The following is a 26005-nucleotide window of genomic DNA, read 5'->3' as shown; positions in this document are numbered from 1 at the left end:
CTATGAAAAGGGATGGAGAACAGTACTAGAGAAAATCTTAGTATAATTAAAGTTAATGCTGTGAATCTTATTATGGAGCTTCCTCATTAAAAAGTAACATGAAAACATAAAGAAAGCCTGTGTACAATACTTAACTGGATGTGCTGGTAAAATAATAAAGTGAATGAACCTTGAGTTACTTGAAGAGGACTCTTCTCAGTCAGCTGTGCTGGAATCACTCCGGGGAAATCTCACACTCCTTGGCAACTTCTCAGTGTGATAAACAGCTTATGTGCCTTACGTCTCTGAACAAAGGCTCTCCCTGTAAAGGATTAAGAGAAATGGAACCTGTATGAGTCTGCATCCCCAGAGTGTGTGAGAAGGGATTTTCTGTAGCTGGCAGATAGTCTGCTTTGGCTGGTACAAAGAACTTCAGGAAAATGTAGAAAGGAGACAAAAGTCTAAGAATTGTGATCAGGGATATACATGCTAAAATTGTTTTGGAACAAAGAAGTGTTATTCTGGTCTAGTTAAAAATTACTTAACCTGATTTCCCTACCATAATATGTTGGTGACTGGCAAGAAGTAACTGGCTATGTTCCTGTATAGAGCATCCTGTTGTTTGTAGGAAGGAAAAAAAAAAAGGAATAAATGATTACTGAGAGAGCAACAGCAATGGGTTTAATTAAAGTATGTCCATGAAATTTCAGTGGCAGTGGTTTAAAACCAGTAGAAGTTGTTAGGATGAAGATCTACAGCAAACAAATAAATTCTATAATCCTTGGAGGATTCTGCTCTTCACAATTTTTGCTTTGCAATATCACTTGCCTTATTAGATACTCTTTAAAATTCACCTCCCAACCCAAGTACTTGGGTTGACTTTTTGGGATAAGGATATGCAGGTGACAGTGTATCTTGTTATCCCTGTGGAACTGTCTATTTGATTGCCATCTCCACTTTAAAGTATTTTCAGACTCCACAATCATAAATGCATTTTTCATAAAGAAACTCGAAATTTTTGCACATAAAATTTTGATTGCTGGAAATCTGACGGGTAAAGTATAGAAATTCAAGCTGGAAAATTAAAACAAACAAACAAACAAACAAAAAAAAAACAAAAACGCAAACAAAAAAACCCCCAGGTTTGTGTATGCAAAAACATGGCAAAGAGAAGATGAATCTATCAAAACATGTACAAGGAGCAAAGCTAAAGCAAGGCTATGTATTTCTTTAAGTCTCATGTAGGAAATGGAAACATTTTGCCTCTTGCTTGTCAAATAAACAGTAGTAGTAGTAGTAATATGATCCAGCATGCCTAATCTCTGTGCTAGTGTAATCATCAAATTGAAATACCATCTTGGTCGTGTGGACATGCCAGAAGATTTAATGGTGTACATTTCAATACTTAAGTCTGTACGCTAAAAAGTATAATATTGACATGACTTCAGTTGTAGTTGTTAGGCATACAGAAGCTTTTAAGACATTCAGTGTGCAAAGAGACAGGTAGAAGAGGCAGCCCATTTAATTATTGTACTATGATTGTGAGCCTTTGATCTTCTTCATTGTCCTAACCCAACTGCATGAGCAGCTTTTATTTTGGGTCTTCCTTTGCCTCATTCCTGGGAAATTGTGAGCAATGCTTCATTTCTAGAGTTACAGATCCCATATGTGTTTGCCCAGTCCAACCTACCAGGGTTCAGTGTCTGGGGTTGAACTCCACATGAGATCAGCTCTTCAGCTGCTTGAAGGTCTCAGATGAGTACTGCACTAACTGAATTTTGAAGGGAATATGACTTTGACCTCAGAAAGCATAAATGATTTGTTCCTTTTCTTGAGTATTATCATATGTCTGGAACGAGTTGAAGATGTTTGGAAAGGAAAGCCAAAAAATGTGTGGAAAAAAAGATGGATGAAACATTAGTGTCATCTGACAGTTCCTAGATATTTCTCAGAATCTGTTTTTTATCTTTTTTTAACAAGCAGATCTCAAAGTAAGGAATCATGTGCTGTATGTGCACATCAGGTTTTTTTTTGCTTAAACAGTTCAAGAGGTCAAAAAATAGTTTTGTTAATATGTAAATTGTGCACTAAGTGATTTCTAATGGTGATATTATTTTAAGGTGTCCTGAGGCTAAAATGCTACTAAGACTTAGAAAAAACCAAAACAACAAAACAAAAAGAAAAAAAACCCAAGGGTAATATTATGATTACAAAAAAAACCTCTGCCTATCTCAGTGAACGTTTTCAGAGGCAGACATGACTATTTCTGTTGAAGAAAAAAGCAGCTATTGTGACTGAAAACCTTCTCCTGATAAAAATGTATTGGGAAGCAAGGGAACCGTATCAAAGGCTTCTTTTTAAGTCTCCACTACAAAGAACCTGTTTTATTATGATAGCTGCTATCCTAACATTCAAGTGACAGATTTTGCTATGGGTTTTGAGCTGCCCATTAAATATAGCACCTCCATTTCTTGAATGTTTTGAGTAGCCCACTGAGTAGCTACTGTCTGAAAAGTGGAAGTCACAGTGGGAAGCTGAAGGGGAATGTGCCTCTGGAGCATTTAGTGTTTAATGGATCTACAGCTGTAGTGAAGCAGTGTGCAGAAATAATTGTGATTAGGCTTGGTCAATCAGATGACAAAATGAGCCCTGCCCCTCCTTCATTCAGCTCTAAAATTCAGAGGACAATTTCTGCTTAAACCTTGTTAAACACCAAAACTCTGGTCAATCAGTTATATATGAGCTGATTTCTTGATATAACATGCTGTCAAAGGCAAAGGGGAGCAAATAGCTAAGTCACTGCATTACCCAAATAATTTTCTTCTGGGACTTCATTTTGGAAGGAATGATTAAAATAATGAAAATAGCTATTTTGAGAACTGAGCTTTTCCAAGAATTAAATGTTACTAAGTAAAAATAGCAGATTAATGCTGTGCCACATTTGTGGCATGGTAAGTAGCTTCTTATTTACAGTTTCATGTCTGCTGTTGCTGTTTGAATGTAAAGCTGTAAATGTGCAGTTAAAGATTAGTAACTGAATGGCAGAGGTTTTGCCTAATCAACACTATATTGTTTGGTGATAAATTTCCTCATTAAAAAATTAATGACCTGTAATGGTAATTAACCTCTTTTTTTTATCCTTCTCAGCTAAGTGTTTGCAGCTCTAGAATCAAGACATCTATGTGAAGTGAGAGCTCAAATTAGGATATTCTGGTTCTATTTTGGCAAGTTTAAGAGTTCAGGTGGATGCAGTGGTTACTGAACCTCCCTGGCAATCTGCTTTGAAGTCGATTCGTAAGTCTAGCTCATGCTTTTGTGAGGAAAAACATTATTCTGAGAAATGAAGACTTGAAAAAAGACTTGAAAATGGAATAGGTTTCAAAAGAACCAGATGAAATTATTGTTCTGAACTGGTTTCGGTGCTGATAGAGGCTGACAGAATTCATCCTGCTACCTATAAAAAGATGCTTTAAGATTCTCTTAAAGTTAGAAAAGCTTTAACTTAACCCAAACAAAACCCCCCCCCGACACAAATAAAAATAAAAAACCAAACCAAAACCAACAAAAAAAAGTCAATGAAACAAAACAAAAAAAAATTAAAATAGGGTTTCTTTCTTTAGGAATTGAAAAAAAAAAAGTTAGTTTTCTGTACCAGTGTTGCTTCGAGGCAGTTCCGTGGAAAGGAAATGTGGTCCAGAGGCTCAGGTGGTGTATGAAACTGGTGTCTTTAGGACTGTGGGTAAGCACATTTGATTCTTTAAAATGTTTTCCTTTATTTCTCAGTACATTTTAATTTTCTTACTCTGGAATTTTACCACTGAGTACAGATTTTAGTTTTTGCAGTGATCTGTATCTTAAAGACACTGTTGGAGATAGGGGATTGTCCCACTGGCAGGTCATCAAGTAGAATATAAAGGAGAAATGAAACTGCGTCTCTAAGTAAATAGGCAAGACACATATAGCTGCTTGGAAGGAAATTGTGTGGATAATATAAGAACAGGATGAAAATCTTAATGTTGATTGCATTTTTAATGCACTACATATAATGAAAAAGCCTATATATGTATATATTTTGGTTTTTAAATTTTTAATTACTCTTAAAAATCCAAACTAACAGAAAAATGTTCTAATAGCGTGAGTGTAATTTTATTAAAAGGTTCGTGCAGCTAAGCAGATTTAGCTCTGCTTTTCTGTAAATACAGGGAAATGTTTAACCCCTATTGTATGGCCACAAAGCCTGTGCTGATCATACAGAAGCTTGGGAGGGCCGAGGACAAAGCGACAGGCGGCTGGAAACGGCCCCTCTTGTACGTGCCCCTGCACACAGGCCAGCAACAGCAGGGCTTAGCTCCAGTTTTGTCAAGTTTGCAACATGAAGGGGAGCATGATACACATTCTTACCACTTACTAAGGGGAAGAAAGGAAAAAGTAACCCACCAAAAAAGGAAGAGGACCAAGACAGCTGTATAGCTACCTGCACAAGGTAATGGCCGAGTTCCCTTTTCTATCCTGGTACTTCCCAGTCACTCAAATTATTGAGATTTATGCACCTTAGTATTATTTAGTCTGGTTTAGTGGAATGAAGTATCATGACAAATTTCAGGTTATGACTTTGAACAGAAGAATAAACCTAAATATGTAGCTTACTGAAACATTCAGCTTTGATTAATAGTCTAGGAATCACAGGAATGGAGTTATAATTTGTATCCATTAAAAAAGGGCATGACATATTTGCATGTTTGCAACATAATGAAGATCAGATGAAATCTGTATTCTGTTTTGATTAGTATAATATGAATGAAATTTGGGCATTGTTCTTATGGATGTTAATATAATCTAGGCTGGACTACCCACTCTAGGAAGTGTTTTCATGATGTTGTGTGTATCAGAAATAAAAAAAAATAAAAAGCTACTTTTGTTGTATTTCCAGTATATTGTTTTTTCATTATTACTTCGGCAGAGTCATCTGGGGAGTTGGGCACACCCAGAAATAAGATAGATATGACAGCAAGATGGATCATTGCCCTCATCAACCAACCAGGGTGGTTTCTCGTTTTCTGAGAGCTCCTGATTAATCCTTAGTTCTGAAAGAAGAAGAAATTACACAAGGCTGAACAATGGAGCTCTGCAGTACTGGATTGCATAAAACTGAGCTTCAATACATTAAATATCACAAAGAAAATTTTGATATTAAAAAACTTTGCACAGTACCGTAAACAGAAACTGAATTATATATATATGTGTATTTAGACACATTATTAATTTTATGAGAAAGCTGCATATTGTCTCACTATTGCTTTTTAAGGTTACATTAAAAATTAAAGTGTCTTGACATTTTAAAGAATATTTTTGAGTGCATTTTATGTAAAACAATTTAGCCAACCAGATTATGAAATAAAAAATGGATTTTTAATATTTTGGATTTTTCACATTTGAACTTTTTTCATAGCTACCTGTGGGAATCTATGTATTTTTTTTTCTAAATTTATTTTCCCTGAAGTCTGTCAACACTTTTACAAGAAAAGCAACAATACTATGTAAATTGTAATTATTTCATGAATATCTGAACAAATAAGTGTGCAGTAAGCACAATGTCAGGTGTGGAAAATTAAGAAGTGTGCTTTACTTTTCCACAATATGCTAGTTATACTAGGTCATATAAGCAAATTATATGACCCCAGATATATCTCATAAATTTAAAAACATGTTTCATCTAATCGATGGACTTGTTTTAGAACCATCATTTTTACCCTCCTCCTTGATTTTTATTTCCTACTCAGTTTTTCCCCTTCTTTTAGTGGATCTTAGAAGTCTTGAAAAGATTACCCATGGTGTCAACAGAGCTGCAGTTTTCTGCTTATATGAGGTCTTATACAAGTCATCCCTGTGTTTCAGAACATGCCTAACTTTTAAACAAAGCCTTTGAGGCTACAGATGTTCTTAAATGGCAAAAACAAGAATGTGGGGACAAATACCTGTCATCAAGGTAGGCTGGTTGGCAAGGGCTGGGCTACATCTGCGTTCTGATGCTTTAGAAAATGAGTTTCTTAAAAAAGAAGGCTGGCCATAATCTGAGTATGGTCTGAGTGCTGTGGTGTTCCTGCAACCCTGATTAGTAGCTGGTGCCTTTTAGTTCAGATAGTGGGAGCTGTGTTGCAGCCCATCAAAGTCATGATGTTACAGGCTTATACTGTCAATCCTGGGGTCTGCTCCAGTGGGTTCCATGGAGGCAGGCAGAGGCTGCAAATGAGGATGCAGTGCCTGGAACATATGAGAATTGCAGGGCTGTCAGGAGCAGAGAATCAAAACTTAAGGCAGTCTTACCCATGCTGTTGTTTGGAAGGATTCTTCAGGCTGGAGCGTTCCCTAAAGCACACTCAGGTTTTGTCTTGGAGGCAGTTTGCTGGGGGCTGAACCAGCCGGGAAGCCGCGTGAATGGCAGGGTGGGTGCAGCTGGTACCTTGGTCTGATGGGGTCTGTGTGATCAGTGTCAGACTGTGCTGTGGTCAATTAGGAGCTGCACACATGTAGCACTGCTGAATGCAAGTTCTGTGTTGACTTTGGCTCATCAAGGTCCTGCTGGTTTGCAAGCAGCTTTTCCAGCTGAATATAGAGGCAGGGGGTTGGAAGTGATTTGAGTGCCTGAATAAAGATTAAGGCAATGAAGTGAATCTTCTAGGAGAATTTTGCCCCAGTGAAATAAATTATATATGTATGCCAAAATTCCTGATGTTACAAAGATGCTGTGTTGTTTCCAATGTTTTATTATGTAAGAACAACAAGTTGTTTTGGAAGAACGTGATGAAAATCAATTTACGGGAAGTGTTGCTTGTTACTGAAATAAATAGCTACAAGAGAGTTCTAGTCAACAGTTCAGGTTTGGCCAATTGGCAGGCCAATCTAACTATAAAAAAAGCTTTTAAAGCATATGGAAAAAAATTGTATGATTGAATTATCAACTTGATGAGAAATTAAACTGATCTTCCCGTATCACCATTGTAAGCTGAGATGTTGCAGACTCTCTTGGCTTAGTTTACAAAACAGCACCAATCTGCAGTTAAGAGAAAGCAAGGAACTTTACTTTTCTACAAATAAAATGTATGTACTTTTATGTATGGGACACAAAATAACAGGTGCTGCAGTGATGCTAATCTGTTCACTGCAGTTCACTGACATAAGGACTGCATATTGTGGCAAGCATAGCTGAGTTTGCAGATGAGCAACATGTTAAAGCTAAAAGACTATAAGTCCTCAGAAAGATTTTGAGGCTCACTTTCAAAATTCCTGGCCCTTCTTAAACCTTGCTTACTTGAAAGTTCAACTCCTCATATGCACTACCATGGAAAGATAGGCAACTTGCTCTCAACCAAACATTGAATGTGTTTAAAATAGGTTAAAGTAGCAGAAAGTAAGAGATGAGAGGAGCTGACTGCAGAATTCTTGTCAATAAATGAAGAAGGTAGCATCTGAATTCAAAACAAACCTCTCCTGCTGTCTTGTCTTTCTTTGTTTCGTGCTTTTAAATTGGGGGAGGAGGGGAATGGGGGATGTGAGTCCCATCCTTCCACTGGAATTTAGGATATTCTCCTAGCAAGTGGGAGTTAAGATGAATTACAGATTTCCCTTAAGTCACAGCCCTCTCTTTCTGGGCAAGTGCTGTCTGGGACCAAAAATTTTCCTGCAACAGAGGCCTGGTGCCAGCTGCTACCACCTCTTCCAGTGGATATCTTTAGAATTTTGGGCACCTGTAGCACAGAAAACACTGAAGTGTTTAGTCCTGAGGTACCCAGTGTGCCTTAAGTTGGGTTACTGAACACTGGAAAGAAGTGGTTAGGCTTCCTGATTGTCTTGCTCGAGCATTGTGAAACACTGCCTGGTTATAACTAATGGTGCAGTGAACCTGGATAAACTGTGGTTGCTCTAGTTTGATCTGATGTAAGTGGCTGTTTTGGAGAGCTAAATGGAAAACACAACTTTGAAACCTAGGGAGCTGCTTTTCTCTCTAATGCTTCTTGTTTTTTCTTTGGCCCAACATGTATTATTTAGTTACTATTACAATACCATTTCAGTTGACTTAATTGAATTTAGTATTGCAACTTTAGCAAGACATGTATGAAGTATTTGTTGTAGTTGAAGAGTGAATGTAATTATTTGCCTCTATAAATACTTCAGGTTGTATGTTATTTTTTCAGGCAAGGCAGTAACATAAAGACCTATCATACAGGAGATAAGAAAAGGAGGAAAAGTAAAGAGAGAGACCAGCTTTCTCAGAAGTTATTTGTCCAAAGGTAAGACATTTTTTCCCTCTAAATTTTCAGGGGAAAAAACCCCAAACTTACTGGCATTGATTTTCTATCTCTTAAGTTTCTGCCTTTCAATTTAGCTTTTATTATTGAGGATAGTCATATAAAATTTTATGCATATACCTGCATTTTCATGTCTGTTTGAGTTAAGAGTCTCTGATTTATGTGTTTTTTTTTTAAATTTCAGCTCAGATTTTAACTGAAGGGCATATCAAAATATGTTAGCTAGAAAAGCAGCTAAAAATATTTCATAGTTTCACATAATTGCAGGTAGCCTTAATCATCTCTGATGTTCTTTTCTGGAGAGAACAGGTGTTGGGGCAAGTCGACTAGTGATATAGTGAGTCTGGACTTAGAACGTGATATATGTACCAAAAAATTGGAAGTATTTTCTTCTAGCATAGACCACCCATTTAGTGATGGGGACATTCTAAAATCTTTGCTCAAATAGTTTAGGTCCTTATACCTTTTTGCCAATCCCCCTTGAACTCCTCCCTGCTCTTGTGTTTGCATTGCATAACTCTCTCAGCATAAGAAAAGAGACAGCTTTACTTGAAGTGAGTAGTAGCTGCTGAATAGTCCTTGGCCATAGTCAATAGTTTAGTATCTGATTTTTTTTAAAACACGAAATCTGATTTGCGGAGCTTGAATGCAGTATTGTATGTAGTTTAGTAGAGCAGATCTTGTCTATCTTTTGCAGTACCTAGGTGTGGATGGTTGTAAAGCGTTTTGTCTCTTACTGATGTGGTCAAGCAGAGCATCTGAAAGCATCAGGAATATGTTTAATACAGAATAGGGAGGAGATAGTCACTGAAGCATTTTGACTTCTGAATTATTTGCTGGCAGTGTTACTGAAAGTAACATTTAGTGTATTTCTCCCTGCAATGAAGGGATTTTGTTTGCTTGTTTGTTTTTTACTTCTTCTGAAACGGTTCTTGTGTTGGTCACTCAGGAGTTAAATGCATTATTGGATAAAGAGAACTGTTACTGTAAGGTTTTTAAACTGGACTGCTCTGAAAAAAAAAAAAAAAAAGACCATTGAAGACTCTGAAAGGCTTTTTGGATGGTAAACAAGTTAAGGAAGCTCTGAAGTTCTTTGGCTTTGCTACTGGCTCTCTCACTCACCAGGATCCTGGCACCCTATCGCTGTGCCTTCATCGCCTCCATTGCTCCAGTTCTCCTGTCAGGGAATGCCACCACACAATACATCCCCTGGAGCTAATTGGATGAGTGACAACCAGCCAGCTCCAAAGTGACAAGTGTTTGAGTGCCTAATTGGGTCAGTGCACAGGTGCCTGCTCTTCATGAATGAGATGTTCTAGCTTTTCTCTGTGACGTTCTCTTGGTTCCTCTCATTTTTCCTACAGTTGTGAAACAAAACTGTCAATACTTTCATGTGAGAGAAAAGGCTTTATCAAAGGAGAAGGAGGATTTCCCATTGCCCTGCTTTGGTTAAACTAGCTTTACTGCTTGAGTACTGGCTGGAGAAGACACACAGAAATTCATTAAAGTGACAGAAGTTTGCTGATACAAATGGACTTTTCAATAGACAATAAGGTGAATTATTTGACTGATGAAAACAAATACATTGCCCTAATCTCTATATTAGGTGGTTCTCATGCTGTTTAGACCTACAGGCTTGGGCATCAGAAAAACATGGGAGAGAAAAAGAACTTCTTTTGTTGTATCTGCACAATGAGGCTTTTCCTAAGTCAAATAAACAACTTGCTTTCGTATAATGAAGTCAGACACAGGCAAATGTTATTGAAGACTTGGTGTGTGCATAGAAAACAATTGACATTAAGCCGACAGTCTATATTACTTAGATGAATTTTCCTTCCTTTTGTTTCTTCCACAAAGAACCATAGGATATTGGTTAGAAAGGGTGTCTGGAGATTGTCTAGTCCAATACCTGCTCTGATCCAGTAAAACAGCTTGCTGCTTGGACAGCTGTTGAACAATTATAGAGTAGAAAAGGGCTTTCTTTTGCTTAGTTGAATTTATTGTTTTAGTTTGTGCCCATTGCCTTTTACCCTGTTGCTGGGCACCACTGAGAAGTGTTGTTCACCCCTGTTCCCCTCAGGTATTATACACACTGATAAGATCTCTTGGAGCCTTCTCCAGGTTGGAGTCTCAGTGCTTTCAGGCTCACCATGTCAGATGCTCCAATCCCTTAATTGCCTTGGCAGTCCTACACTGGACTGCATTCTGGGATGCATATGCTTGCTTGTACTGGGCAGCCCGTGAGTGGACACAGCCCTTCAGGCATGTCTCAGCAGTGCTGAGTGGAGCAGAATGATCTTCATCTTGACTGGCTGACCACATATTTTCCTAATGCAGCACAAGATGCTTTTGGCCTTCCCTGCTGCAAGGGTACACTGCTGGTTTATGCTCCTGCTTGGAGTCCACGAGCACCCCTAGGTGTTTTTCTGCAAAGTCTCTTTCCAGCTGATCATCCTTCATTCTATTCTGGTGCTTAGAATTATTTCTCCCTAGGTGCAGGACTTTGTATTTCCCTTTGTTGAACTTCATAAAATTCCTGTTGGTTTATGGCTGAGCTTTTCAAGGTCCCTCTGAATGCCAGTGCAACCAGCTGGTCTGTGAGCTGCTCTTCCCAGTCGATGTCATCAGGAAACTTGCTGAGAGTGCGCTGTATCCCATCAGCCAGGCCACTAATGAGCTAGTTAAAGGGAACTGGCCCTAGTACTGATCCCTGGAGTACATAGCAGACTTTTCTCTAGCTAGACTTCATGCTGATCACAGCCCTTTGAGCCCAGCAGTTCAGCCAGATTTCAGTCTATCTCACTGTCCGTTTCTGTAGTCTGTACTTTATCAGGTTTTCTGTGGGGAATTGATGGGAGACAATCAAAAAGCCTTGTAAAAGTCAATATAAACAACATCTGCTGCTCTCCTGTCGCTCACTGAGCCCGCTATTAGCTGGTCTGTTTTGCCCAGTGTCTCAGTCCCAGCAGGTGCTGCTGGCAGGGTGGCCCCAGGAAATCAGTGTCTTCCCAGTTCAAGGTTTGTTTAAAACAATATTATCACTTTTGCTTTAGCTGACGTGAATGTGTATTTCTAAAATAATGCTTTTTCGTTGGTGTGTATTTAAAAGTGTGAAAAGAGCTATTGAACATAGGCAAATTTGAAAAAAATTTAAGAGGTGTGAAGTCAGGTAGCTACTGTCAACACTGTTTATACAGCAGCTCTTTATGTTCCTCACTGTCCTTACTAATAAAAAAAACTTGCTGAGAGAAGTGGAAAATAAAGAAAAGGAAAGGCTTGACACAGTGTCTCACAGCTGTTTAAGATTAACAGATTGAAGAGAGGGTACTTTTAATTGGTAGGAGTCAGAGGAATTGTTTATAATAACAGAAGTAAAATTTTTCAAGTTTACATTATTTTTTGTAAAATTTTATCATGGAAAATCTCTCATTCTAACAAGGCTGTTATATCATCTAGTTAAATTTAAGAAACTTGATAAGAGAAATTGTCTGGAAAAGAGAAGCATATTTCAATAATCTGTTTCCTAGCATCAGCAAAGAAAGGATGAAGAGAGTTTCTTATTCAATAATCAAAATGTAATCATTTTACATGACAGAGACAGAGACAATTTCAACAGATTGGAAAATGGAAGGGTCTAGAAAGAGAACTCTTCTCTTTTCATTTGTGGAAAGATATGCATTTATTTATGTTAAAAATACCTCACAAGGCTTTAATTTGTTGTTAATAAACTAATGTGTTTCATAAATGTGTTTGCAGCTAAAAAGAGTTTAAACAGAAGTAGGTGTAACTCATTTAAGGATCACAGGCCACTGTGTTCTACTCTAGTTCTACTGAAGCCTGCCCAAATATAGTAAATGTATGGTGTCTAGGATAATTTTAGTATTCATATAAAATGTTAGGTCTTCCCTAGTTTTTTTCTTCACTTCATAATCTGATTTCCTCATATGTAGATTAAATTAAATAGACCTCTTTAATAATTTGTTCCTTTTTTAAATGTCTTGCTATGTGTTTTTTCAATATGTTAAAAAAGGACAGCATGTAAGGAAAATACATAATCCTGAATTTCTCAGCTACTGATGCGTGCCCATTTTACAAGAATTTTGGGTGATGACTTATGTAGGATAAAAGTGATGCTCCTACATCATTGCAAATTTCAGTCTGTTCCTGTGGTAACTGTGCATGCAACCACCGATGCCATAAACATTTTATAACTTTTTTTTTCAGCATAATGTTAAAAAGGGAGGGATAGTAAGGAAAAGAAACATTAAACCAAGTTCTATTTATTTGAAACTTTCTGGATCACTAACAGCAGCAATTAAAAGCATTTTAAATGTTGTGAAGTCTGTTACATGCTTCTGAATATACAATCAAACATTTTCGGAGTGCATCACTAGTTAGAAAAACAACCAAAAGCAAGTTTCCCAAGTTGACAGTACTCCCTGTAGTTTATTCTACTTTAATTACAGGCTAGATTACATCTAGTTCTTTCTTAGTTAATACTTCAATAGCTGGGCATATTTTTGTTTTATAAGGAAGCATGGAGGGAAAATAGAGGAGAGGTATTGAAACAGTGACATTTATAAATCTGACACAATTTTTAAGCTTCAATTGAAGAATTTCTTTTTATGTGAGTGCATATAAATTTCACTTGTGACTTGAGTCCTTCTGAACTTAGGAAGACAGTGAGGTTTATATAGTTTTGTCAATAACTTTTCCCCCCATGAAATAATGCTTCAGGTGCAGCTTAGGTGCAACTTGCACACATGCATTTACTTATTGCAGCTAGTCTGTAAGGCAAGTACATAACCTGATCTTTAAAGACTGTAAGGTTACTTCAAGTATATAATAAGTAGAAAAATACAATAACTTAGTTTTTGAGGTCTTCTAGTAGACCTGGAAGTCATCCAGTATAGCGTCCTGTTCAAAGCAAGGGAAACTGTAGAGTCAGAGCAGATTATTCAGGGTTTTGCCCCTTTCAGAAATCTCCAAGGGTGGAGGTTCTACAGTCTCCTTGGGCAATGTCATATGTCCTTAACAGCTGAACGTGGGAAATTTTCTAATTTAAGTCTGATTGAACTTTTCTTTGCTGTAGTTTATGGCTACTGCATCTTGGCTTTTTGTGGTGAACCTTGAAGTCCAGCTATGTATTTTCTGACATCCCCCTTCTTCTGTTTCTTTAGGGATTGGTATTAGGGGTATACAAAAGCCTGAACGCCATCCAGACTTAATACTTGTAAAAATACTTAGATATTGTTTGGAAACATTTTACTTACTTGCCTTACATCTAAGTTTATTAAATATGTTTTGGAGTATGTTAACATGAAAAACAGGCAATAAAACATAGTCCTGAAAAAGACTGCAACATGGTGCCAAGTCTTTCTGTATTGAAATTCCAGAATTCATCATTTTTACTGGATCTGCCATGGAAGGCTTCGAAATGCTGATTTTTTAAATAGAATTCTTTGCCAACATATAAGTTTGCATTCACAATTTCAGTAACGTATAGTAAATGAAGAAACTGAAACAAAGGATGTAATTGAATTTTCAGAAAAACTTGGGATACTGTATGACACAAAAAATGAGATTACAAAATCATTTAGGAAAAGACCACTGGAAGGGATTACAGCAAAATATAATGGACAAAGGGTAACAGTTCAACATGGAGAGGGATAAATTGTTTTTTAAATCACAAGTGGGTTTTAAATCACTATTTTTTATTACTGCCTATAATAAAGGAAAAAAATATGCAGTTTCTTGTTTTTATCTAAAATTTATAGATGAAAGTAAATAGAATCAGCATATATAATATTATGGGATAATCTGGATTGATTTATGTGTCAGAAAAATGTAATGGATGTAATGAAGGTGGCAAATGTTGTGCATTTTTAATATCTGGAGGGCTTCAGCCTTTGCTGAAGGCTGATTTTGCAGAGGAGTCTAAATGACCCTTTAGTTATCTGAATATTTTTCTAGTGTTTTGCAGCAAGACTGCATTATGTCTAAATGTACATGAATATTTAAGTAACTGATACAATGTTGCTCTTAATTTTAATTTTGTACTATTTCTATCAAGGAATTAATATTCTAAAAGTGTTAAGACAGCAGAGTCATTTGTGTGTTATTGATTTAGCTACATGTTCATTTCTGCAACAAGATGTTCATGTTTATCAGTGTTACAGATTGGTAGTACATGGAGAGGTATCTGGAATGTGGGGATTTATTTCTAAAAATGTAATATGCTGGCAAATCTACATCCGTGCTTTAGATAGAATGAATAAAGGCACGTAGTGTGTTGTAACTAACTTCTCCCTTCTCTTAATTACCCGATAAATATCTGTGTCAGTTAGTTCTCCCATATCAGAACCATATTGTAACACTAGGGGAAGTCACAGAATGGATAGAAAGTACATAATTTACTGCTGAAAATAATAGTGATTGCTGCACTGAATGGGCTTTAATCATGATTTTGCTGCAATCTTTAAATTTGGAACTATGTTTTGTTAATCTATCGCTAGGAAAAAATACCAGTCCCTTCACTGCGATCAGAATTATGTATGATTTCAGAGCCTCAGTTTCTTCTGAGTAAACTTAAACCTTCTGAAACTTGCAGAATTGTTCAGAATAGCCAGGTACAAGCTGCATTTATTCTTTATGCCCTGCACTGCTCCCAACATGACACTGTATGTATGTCACCTCAGTGACCCCTGTTGTCTTCAGAGGAGGATGAGGTTGGTGCCTGACCTCAGCACAGTCTTCCATGAGGCTCTTTGCTTCTTCAGTTGAGGAATTTGGCCTGTTTGCAATTCAGAGGCTCAGCAGGGATGGAGAGATACCTCTAGTATCTCTGGCTTGTTTTTGTGAACTGAGGGAGCTGTGTTAGTGCACTCCAAATATGCATCACATGTGCTTCTGCAAGCAGCTCAGACCAAGCTTATAATAACAATTTAGCTTCACTATGATTCTTAAAGCTTTTTTAAAATTAAAAATTAAATAATGCCATTAAAGTTAACCCTTCATGATAATGCATTCCTACACAATTAGCAGACCTGAGTATCTAGTGTGTGCAGGTCTTGATTTTTCTGTATTGAAAATTCAAAGAATATTCACTGAAATATTAATAATATAATGTGTCATTAGTGATTAACAGCCTGTAGTCCAGCATAAACCCTTTTTGTTTTTTTTGTAGAGGATTTGTTTCCAAACAACAAACCCCAGATGGATTATTCATTCTATGCTACTATGCTAGGCATTATGGCATCCCAGTGTTACCTCACTTTACGTTTTCCTGATAGGTAACAGAGTTTCCAGAATTGCACGAATTATATAGTTTACAGTATTGTGTAATGAAGTCAGCACTTTTAAGATTTTTTTGCAGAAGTTATTTGGAATTTTCATTTTAAAAAATGGTCCTGGTTTAACCTCCATATTCCCTGTCTTGTGAGAATTTTGTGTCTTTTTTGTTGCATTATTGGCATTTATTTTGAGAAGGGTTGAATGTGAGACTCTAAAATTGTTTCAGTTACTAAAAAAAAAAATTACTAACTTCATGTTCTTCTCCAATGTATTTCTTATGTTGTGTCATCATTTGGACCTTGCTGACTTGAAAAGTGTGGTAATAGTCAATTTGGAGGACCTGCCAAGAGCAGAAGAACTGTATAAGGGGGCTGAATTATTGCACAAGTTTTAATTTCTAAGAAGACACATTTTCAAACAGGAAACTTTTTAGTTGTATTGCCAATGTAGTTAGACACTAATTATGTGAATATCTTAGTTCTCAAAAGTATTGTTCCAGTGGAATGTCAGATTCCACCTAGAATGGTGCAAGCTTCTACTTCTTGTATATGGCTGTATTTAGCTCAGTAAATTTTATCCAGTCAAATATTGATTTTTATGACTGAAGGGCAGCTCTACCCTCCTCACTGACTGTGGAAAGATGAATTACAGGCTGTTTCCCCTGCAGTATCTCAGAGCTGATCTATGCCTTGGAAGTTTTGTTGGCAATTTACTGGGCAATTAAATTCCCAGGAAGTACTTCAAAGGGAAATGGGTCTTTGGCTGGCAGGAGTGGATGCTTTCCAGCCAAAAAAAAGAGAAAAAATGTTGCAAGAAGATTTAAACCCTGTAGGGTATATGTTAAATAACCTACCGCTGTCAGGTCTTTCTACTAGCTAAAGTGTGTTCAGACAGATTTCTCCAGTCCACCATGAGAAATGGCAGCTCTCAGGCCACACAGGTTTGGAAGGAATTGAGTCCTTCACATCTAGAACAGCAGACTGCAGAAGGATGATATGCTTCCACCCATTTATATCTTTCAAGTAGTTGGTTGTAAAGGTTATGGAGTAGAACCATATATTGAATGATGGTGTGGAATAGCATAAAACAACCATTCATCCAAACAGTATTAGTTGCCTTGGACTGCTTGCAGAGCCTTGAAGAATCTGACAGCTTCACTTCATGCAGCTTAAGTGGATTAAATTTCTTACCATATATTTAAACATTTTTTTTTCACAATACTTCTCCATGTTTCATTGATTCAGCTAGTAAAGTGTTTGCTCTTGAAAGGGTAGATGGTGGATTGTGGGTTTTGGCCCTTTGGGATCTTTTCCAGAACAATTAGGTGATTCAGGAATGTGAGAAAGTGATATATTCATGAATTATATTAGTTGATATAAAATGCTGGGAAGGCACAAAATATTCATGCAGCCTGCAGATATTAAAGTGGTTGTGGGATTTAATGGGAACTATAAAAGAGTTATTTTTCTACATTAACATTTGAATCTTGTTTCTTTCCTTACACAGTTTCCATGAAACACTGCCTGGTGTAAAATACAATTGGGATTCTCAACATTTTCACATGAATGCTGCTATTAGCTTTATACTTAGTTTATAAGTAAGCTTTTAATCTGAAGGTTTTGTAAAATCAATTTGCTCACTACAGAAGTATCCTTTGTTTAGGCAGTTGAAAATTAACACAAGTCAAGAAACGCTGATGAAGCATTTTTTTGACTCCTTTTTGGAATCAATGCAGAAAAGTGATGAATAGCTTATGCCTAAACTATAAGGAAACTGGTTCCACACCCATTCTTTTTAAAACTGAAGTAGTCCTTCCAGGATGTTTGATGCTTATTTGCAGGTATCAAAGAAGTAACTTACAAAGAGGATTTTGAGAGTTGATTTTCATACTGCTGTTCCAAAAATCATGCAGATAACCATGTATGAAGTTGCAGTAGGATTTGTCCTTGATGCAAGATAATTTTCATTGATGTAACTGTTTCTTAACTGTAACTTAAAGATCCAAGAAGAATTCTTAATTTTATTCTGCTCACAAGCACCTTGTAACACAATCTACTTTTTAGCAAATGGGACAGAGCACTCATGAGGACCAGGAACAGCTTCCACGAAACAGAAACTGATGTGTCAGTGGTTTCTGTTGGAGGGCAGCGCTACACAAGGCGATACCTGGAGCTTGACACACAGTGTACTACTTATTACTAATACTGCTTTGCTGTACTTCATACAAGCAGTTAGGTTTTCCTGAGTGCAGAGAGGCCCAGCTTACGGAGTAACGGGAACTCCTGAGAGTCTCATGGTTTAGGGCCTTTTACTAACTTAAACATGAAATGCTAAGGGCCTACAATACAGGTTTCCTCCTACTCTGTAGCTATATGACCACTGGAACAGGCTCCCTATGGAGGTGGTCACAGAGCCAGCCTGTCAGAGTTCAAGAAGCATTTGAAGAACACTTGCAGCCCAATATGGGATTCTTGAGGCTGTCCTGTGCAAGAAAGGAGTTGAACTTGATCCTAGTGGGTCCCTTCCAACCCAGCATATTCTATGATTCTGTGATTCTACCGCACCGATGTGCAATTGTTGTTGCATCCTTTTTCCATATTCAAAGTCATTATATGTTCTCATCACTGCATAAAAGGCTTGCAGCTCTCTTTTCTGGTTCTATGCTGATATAATCGTCCTTTAAATTCAGGAGATACAATTTAAAAACTTCCATTAGTTTCTGTTGTCTAGGTCTCCTTCCTCACTGAGATAACTAACTGTTTGAATACTATGCAAAAATGTGTCTTTTGTGTTCAATATAATAGGGGGATATATATGCCCAAATCAACACTGGGAATTTTTCTTCTTATGGTGTTCAGTGCTTGAAAACCTGTGTCTGTTGTTTCTGGGTTTGGTCCAAGGTGTTCAGGTAGGATCTTGTGTATTTCATTCAGTATTTCAGTATTTCATCTGCTCAGCTTGTTCATTGTCAAGTTATTACATATCCCTGAGTTCTGTAGGGTCCAGAGTTTAGACCAACCAGTCAAGAACAAGGTTTTCTTCCCTGGAAATGTACAAATATAGGAACACTGAGTTGCAGATTGTAGCAGCAAATGTTCCTGAACCCATGATTGTTCTTGCAGCTGCAGTAGCACATCTCTTGTACAGGTTCAGCTCTTCTGCTACACCTCTTGTTCAGTGGAAGGCTCTGCTGTAGGTCGTGCCTTCGGGAGAGCTTCAAGAAGAGGTGTTGTACAAGAAGTGAGCCTGTGAGAGAAAGGTTACAAAGAACAGAGGCTTAGGACCCAACCAGACTGTAGGACAATATGTCGTGTGCGCATTGTACCTTGACAGGTGTCAGCACTTATCTCTGTTACGTGTGCAGTTACCATCCTTGTCTTGGTACAATGACTGCCTGTGACATGTTGTGTCTGACAATGGCTTCTTTGTGAGGCCTGTGAGATATGGTTGGCACCAGCACCTTGCTCTCAGGCACTCTGTTGCACCCTGCTTTCTTCTCATAGACCTCTGGAGAGCTGATTACTTGACCTGTACTCCACTCCTGAATTTAAATCACATTGGTTCAGCTCACCTTCCATTTCATCTCCAGGAAGAACCTATTTTGTATAGGTTATGTAGCTCCTTTCTTACTTGTACTCATCCAGGTGATAGCCTTATTTGTTTTGGATGCATTCAAGTCTAATTGAACTTTGCAGCAGAATTCCTATTGACATTACTAAGGCTATAATTCATTGCCTTTGTGTATCTGTGGTGAGCTTGCAATCCTAGTGGTGTATGAAAACTGATGGGATTAGTTCAGAATGTTTAATTTACTTCTCTAGTTGGTTTTGTGAAGTTCTTTTCATCTGTGCTAGTGTACACAAGTAGGAAGATCCATACAAAGATGACAATGCTTTTTCCAGCGTAACTAATTTGAAGGGAGAGTGGCCATGACAAGATATGGAAAGCTTTCTGTGACACATTGTGCTCTGATTTTGGCTTGGACAGAGTCAATTTTCTTCACAGAGACAGTATAGGACTGTCTTTTGGATTTGTGCTGAACACAGAGATGATAATATAGAGATGCTTTTGTTGCTGTTGAGCAGGGCTTACACAGACCCAAGGCCTTTTCTGCTTCTTGTACTGTCGGGAAGTTGGAACTGCATGGAAGGTTGGGAGGACACACAGCCAGGACAGGTGACTTCAGCTGACTGAAGGAAGATTCCATATGACATCATGCTCAGTATATGCAGTGGGAAGAAGGAGGAGGAAGGAGGGAATATTTGGAATGATGGTGTTTGTTTTCCCCAGTAACCATTACACATGATGGGGCCCTGCCCTCCTGGGGATGACTGAACATTGCAGAGCAATGAATTGATTCTTTATTGTGCTTTGCTATTCCTATTAAACTGTCTTATCATCTGAGGATGATGTACATCTGAGGATAGAAAACTAAAAGTTCTGACCCTAAACTTGTTAGGCAGAGGCAGGAAGAAGGACCTCAGCCTCCAACAGAACCGAGGAAAAATCTCTCTGAGCCTATGATGTAACTGTGTGGGCACTATTATCAGAAGGTAAAAGTGCTTACATTGCATTCACTTGGGATCAGTATTAGAATAGTACAAAGTAGTAGGTGATTTCAGACTTCTAATTAAACACCAGGGATTGCATTCCCTCTGTTGCAAAAGATGAAATCTAATATTTGTGATACGAAAATTCTCCAGTTATGCCTTTTTCTGCAACCCTTGTAAGTCTTTTGTGAAATAGAAAAACTATTATGCTGCAAAAGCATCTGCGTTTTCAGGATTTTATTAAATGGTTAATCTATATGGGATTTGTGGAATCCAAAGCAGAAACATTATTAAATAATGCATGCTGAGGAAAACATAATCTTATGCTTATTCCACAGATGCTTTTGGTTTTGTTTTGGGATTCATGAACTCTCATGGGCCTTCTAAAAATTAGCAGATCTGGTACTGTAACAGCTCAATAATGTAATCTGTCTGGCATCAGGAGCCCTCTTTTGCAGAAGCTAAGTGTCTTTTGATACATGATGTGGTCTGATAATGTTATAAAGCTCTCTGGCTTCACCAGAGAGTAAATGACTCAGTATCAGCAGTTTGTAAAGCCTTTTAATACTGCTGAAAGAATAGATAATGACAGTGTACAGTACTAGAACAAAACAATAAAGACTGAGATATACAAAAGTTGATGGCCGCTTAGTTTCTAAAATAATTATAGTTCATGTGGTTTTGGCTTTTACAGCTTTTGAGTATAAATTCCTTTTCTTTTTGTTGAATTTCTATGAAGTGCTATTCAGAAAACACGTTTCTGCAAGAAAACTGTTAAATGTTTAGCCACAGAAAGCAAAAACAGTTGTTTGAAATCTGTCATCTAGTCGTATCTATCTGTATATTCATTAGTTTTTGAAATGCCACCAAAACAGACTTGAATTAAAAAGGAAAAAAAATGTTTTTAAAGATTATATATCCTTAAAATTAGTAATTAAATTTAAAATTATAATTTATGCTAGAGTTTTGTAAGGAAATTACTGACCTAATCTAATGGCAAGATGGTGGAAGAAATTGCATAGTCTACCTGGCAAAATACAAAAAATATAGAATCCATGATTTACTCACAAAATGCTTTTGTTTTGTAATTCCTTTAATGGAAGTCATGATGATGTAGAAAAAAGGATGGGCAGACTCTCTGGGAACAGTAGAAAGTCTCTTTTGTGTCTACCTGCTGCAGTGCACTCTGTCAAATGACAAAAGGAAAGGCTCTACCTACTGTCACTGCCAGTACCTCTGTACAAAAAATGTACTTTCTTTCATCAAGAAAGGTTAACTTTTAACTTAAAGGTGCTTTTCATTGCGTTCTGCAGCCAGTAAAGTCATGTGTAAATTAATTTTGAGTTTCTGAGTACAGCACCTTTAAACCTACAACTGGCTTAGTAGAAAACTTCCTGCAAAAGTTCTTGTGCCCATTGACATCCTTCTATTGTTGTTCGTAATGCATGTGGTACCTCTTTCATGTTGAAAGTACCTGTCTACCTTTAGAGAACAAAATAAATGGTTATTTATTGTTATGAAATAAAGCTTCCTGATGCTGATAAACTGACTTAGCCACTTCAGTTTGTCTTGACTGAGCTAAACTGAGCTAAATGCTTTTCCACTCAGAAACATTTCTCCACAGAGAAACCTCCAAACAAATAAAGGATTCCTAGAGATTTGAAAATATGACAGACAGCCTGTGTGTTCTCACTGACAACACTGAAAGAGAGGGAGAAGCTTAAACAGAGCCTGAAAAGTGTCCATGGCCTGGGCAAAGTGGAGGCTGTGAGCTGCTCCACCAGGGTGTTGCCTGAAAAAAACATGAAGCTTTGAGCACAAAAATAGTGCTGGATTAATTTTTGAAAGAATGTCACATTGGGCTCTCATAGATGAATTAAATGTGTTTTAAAGTCTCCTTTTTGGAATAACCTACATAGTGGGATGCCTCTTGGCCAGCATTCATGTCAAAAGCAGTATTTCTCTTTTTACTGTATTGACAATGTCTTAGAAGTTCCTTTTTTCTTTCTTTTTCTTCCTTAAAGGATATCAACAATTGAAATAAAATTAGTAGCCAGAATCTTCTGCAAATCTTTATTCTCCCATGAGCTTTTCTTTAACATGGCAAACAGTTTAGCTGATTATTTTCCAAAAATGGATTTAAAGTTCTGATATTAGCTCAATGAGTTCTAATGGAGAATGCTGGGTTAATTTTCCCTCTTTGTCACATTCCAGAATATTGTATTAAACTAAAAAATTTTCTGTCAATGATCATTGTTTGCACCCCTTTTCCATAAATACCTTAAATATAATTTTTCATATTCCTTTTTAATAGCTGATTTGACTACTGGGTAACAATGATATAATTTGCAAATTAGTGTGCAAATTAAAAAGGCCCCATCCAGCCTTTCTCTGAACACTTAAGGGGTGGGACATCCACACATTCTCTGGACAACCTGTTCCAGTGCTTCACCATCTTCACAGTAAAGAATAGCTTCCTAAAATCCCACATAAACCTACCCTCTTTCAGTTTAAAGTCACTCCCTCTTGTCCTGTCAATACTTGGCCTTGTAGAGTTCCTCTCCAGCTTTCTTTCAGCCTCTTTAGGGACACTTGTAAGTCTCCTTGAAGCCTCCTCTTCTTCAGGTTGAACAACCCCGATTCTCTTAGCCTGTCTTCATAGCAGAGGTGCTCCAGCCCTCTGATCATTGTGATCCTCCTCTGGACTTGTTCCAACAGGTGCACATTTCCTGGATGCAGCACTCCAGGTGGGGTCTCATGGGAGCAGAGTAATGGGTGGGGAATAATTTCCCTTGCCCCTCTGGCCATGCTGCTTTCATGCAACTCAGGACATGTTTGGCCTTCTGGGCTGCAAGTTCCCATTGCCAGGCCATGCTGAGTTTCTCAACACACCCAAGACCTTCTCTTCAGGTCTACTCTCAGTCCATTCTGTGCCCAGCCTGTGCTGTGCTTGGGATTGTCCTGACCCAGGACCTTGCACTTGGCCTTGTTGAACCTTTTGAGGTTTGCACAGACCCACTCCTCAAACCTGTGAAGGTCCCTCTGGGTGTCATCCCTTCCCTCCAGCATGTTGACCACACCACACAGCTTGGTGTCATCAGCAAAGTTGCTGAGGTGCCCTCGATGGCAGTGTCCGTATCAGTGACACAGATGTGACACAGCGCCAGTCCCAGCACCGACCCCTCAGGAGCACCACTTGTCACTGGTCTCCACCTGGATACCAAGACATTGACCACAACTCTCTGAATGTGACCATTCAGCCAATTCCTTATCTGCTGAGTGGTCCATCCATTCAAGCCATTTATCTCCAGTTTAGGGACAAGGATGTCGTGCAGGACAGTGTCAATTGCTTCACACAAATCCAGGGAGATGATGTCAGTTGCTTTTCCCTTATCCATTGATGCTGTTTGCTCTTAGTGAAACCACGTTGACTCTTACCAATCACTTCCTTACCATCCATGTGTCTTAGTACTGTTTCCTGGAGATTCTGCTCTCCATGATCTTGCCAAGCACTGAGGTGTGACTGCCTGGCCTGTGGCTCCCTGGGTTTTCTTTTGTTTCCTTTTGTAAAAATGAGGATTATATTTCCTCCTTTCCAGCCACTGGGAACTGAACTGGGCTGCCACAGCTTCTCAGATATGATCGATAGCGTCTTAGTCATAGTTTTCCTATCTTTAGAAATAAAAGCCTTCATATACAAAATTTTGTACTATTTATGAAATACATCCTGTTAAATATATATGAAGGATGATACTAAGTTAGAATTATTTTGCAGGAAACTGCATACATTAGTGTATGGTAGTTGCTTATACTTTCTTGAATGATTTTATTCCTGATAAACCAAATACACTAATTTATTCAAGTACAATTTAAAAGGTTGGTAGATATAAAAGTCAGGGAAATTTGACATTTCTTTTTACATGACTTACAGCGTTTGCATAATATGTTTCTTCAGAATTAAAAATTCACATATCTAACAACCTACACTGGCAGCAATGCTGCAGCTCATTAGAAAGAAATACAAGGACGTGCTTTGAATCATAAAGATGGGGAAAATAAAATGTCCATGTTTTTTAATAAAAATGTACAGTGAAATTTATTAATGCATCTGTCATGAAACATGTCTGAGACGTGGTGAGAGAAAAATCAGTATGGACTCTATTCTACTGCTCTGCTCTTGTGGTACAGACATGTAGTATGTAAAGGCAGGAGATACAATTCTGTTCTCTTCTTCCCTGTGTGTATTAGAAGAAATTCTGCTGAGAATAGTACAATTCTAAGCATGTGAAATGATACAAATAAAGTAGAACTCAGTCCAAGTTAGTGTTCTTTTTAGCCAGAGTGTTACTTCTGAATTCAATTTTCTATCATGTAGAAATTTTAGTGCATGGTTTTTAATGTTAGGTGTACTGTAGGATTGTTTATGGCATCTAGAAGTTGAATGTATTTAAACTTTACGATCTGGAAGGAAATGGGGTGCTATAGTGAAAAGTAGTTTAAAAAGAAAGTATGGCTGTGAATGACAGACACATGGAAAAACTGTGTCCTTGCTGAAGGTCATGGAAAAGAATGTCTGAATGAAAGTCATTCAGAATAATCAGCTGTTCAAAATACTGGATGGCTGATTAGTCTGAATGAAAAAGCCAAGCATAAATAAAATTTGAAGACTGTGACAGAATTCTTTGGGAAAGGCAGTAAGTCTGCAATTCTGAGAAGTTCTTGCCATAGCAAAGTAGGTGAAAAGAAAGCTTATTTGGGAGGCTGTCTTTGAGGAACCTTTGAGGATATTTCAGCTTATAGGTACTTGGTAGTGATTTGAAAAATCAGTGGATGTTGCTGATTCACTGTTCATTGAGTCAAATGTATTAAGTCAGAAATGTAGGATCTTTATTTGATTTTTTTTTATTAATATTACGTACCTTTTTTTTCAGATAATTGACTCTGCTTCAGAAGGAATTGTCCTTGGCTTTGCAGAGTGTTCCAGTGCTTCAGTAGGGTGGAACAGAGTCAGTGTAGAGTGATGGGAATTCTTTAGTATTACATTCACCTCACCCAGATCCATGAAGACTTTGGCTGGGGATACAGTTTCATATGCTACTTTACTTTGTTTAATTTCAGGTTGTTATCCAAAAGAGGTAGTTCCTTTGAGAAAGTCCCTGTCATGTCAAAACCCAATCTTTTCTTGCAGAGGTTTGTTTTCTCTTGGATCAATGAACTGATGTAGCTGACTGGGGATGCTACAATTTTTAAATGTGAGGGGACAGGGGAGGAGGAAGAGAAGAGTTCAGGACCACTCCATGTCTTCTTGACAGCTATTTCTCTTTAGACCAGAGAAAGTCTAGTGGGAATATCCACCCTTAAATAAAATACCAACTTTTTCATTTAAGTAAAAGGGAATGCTGGAGAGAATGCTAAGGTCTGTTCTTGCTAAAATAAGGCAGTATAGCCAGTGAATGGATGGCCCTGATTGCACCCTTCTCACACACACACAAAAGCATTTTAATTTGTGGAAATAATTTCCCTACATAATTCTGTGACTGCACCCAGCAACCAAAAGAGGAAAAGTCATTGTTCTAGTCTCTGTGAACCTCCCTTTTTTCATGCCTGCAGTTTTTTAGGGAAAGATTTAAGTACTGAAAAGTATCTTCTAATAAAGTATTTCAATGATCATGAGATGTCAGTGATTGCTGGCAAATAAAGGGGAAACTACTTTTCAACCTAGCCCTTAACGTTTTTGTAGTAACAAAACCAGTTGTATAGGTAAGTTCATTTATCGACCCAGCAGTCAAGTTCATTGAGATTTAACTGTATTTGTTTCTGAAGTCAGATTTCATTAGGGGCTTTTTTTGGGGCAGATGTCCTGACTCAAATACACTG

The 26005-nt window shown here is 37.7% G+C and overlaps 1 protein-coding gene across 43 annotated transcripts in view; it reads left to right on the top strand.

Annotated features, from left to right (window-relative positions):
- NRCAM (neuronal cell adhesion molecule) overlaps positions 1-26005 on the top strand; it is a 148241-nt gene that overhangs the window by 38065 nt on the left and 84171 nt on the right. For 42 of the 43 annotated variants that reach the window (XM_033057158.2, XM_033057183.2, XM_033057174.2 and 39 more), the window contains exon 2: positions 8172-8267. The exons of the other annotated variant lie outside the window; for it this stretch is intronic. The gene's annotated coding sequence lies outside the window, so the exon portion shown is untranslated. The remainder of the gene's footprint in view (positions 1-8171; positions 8268-26005) is intronic. 43 annotated transcript variants of the gene reach the window in all.

The sequence above is a fragment of the Catharus ustulatus genome, chromosome 4 (genome assembly GCF_009819885.2).
Source record: "Catharus ustulatus isolate bCatUst1 chromosome 4, bCatUst1.pri.v2, whole genome shotgun sequence".
NCBI lineage: Eukaryota > Metazoa > Chordata > Aves > Passeriformes > Turdidae > Catharus > Catharus ustulatus.
This window is presented reverse-complemented; position numbering and strand designations above follow the sequence as displayed.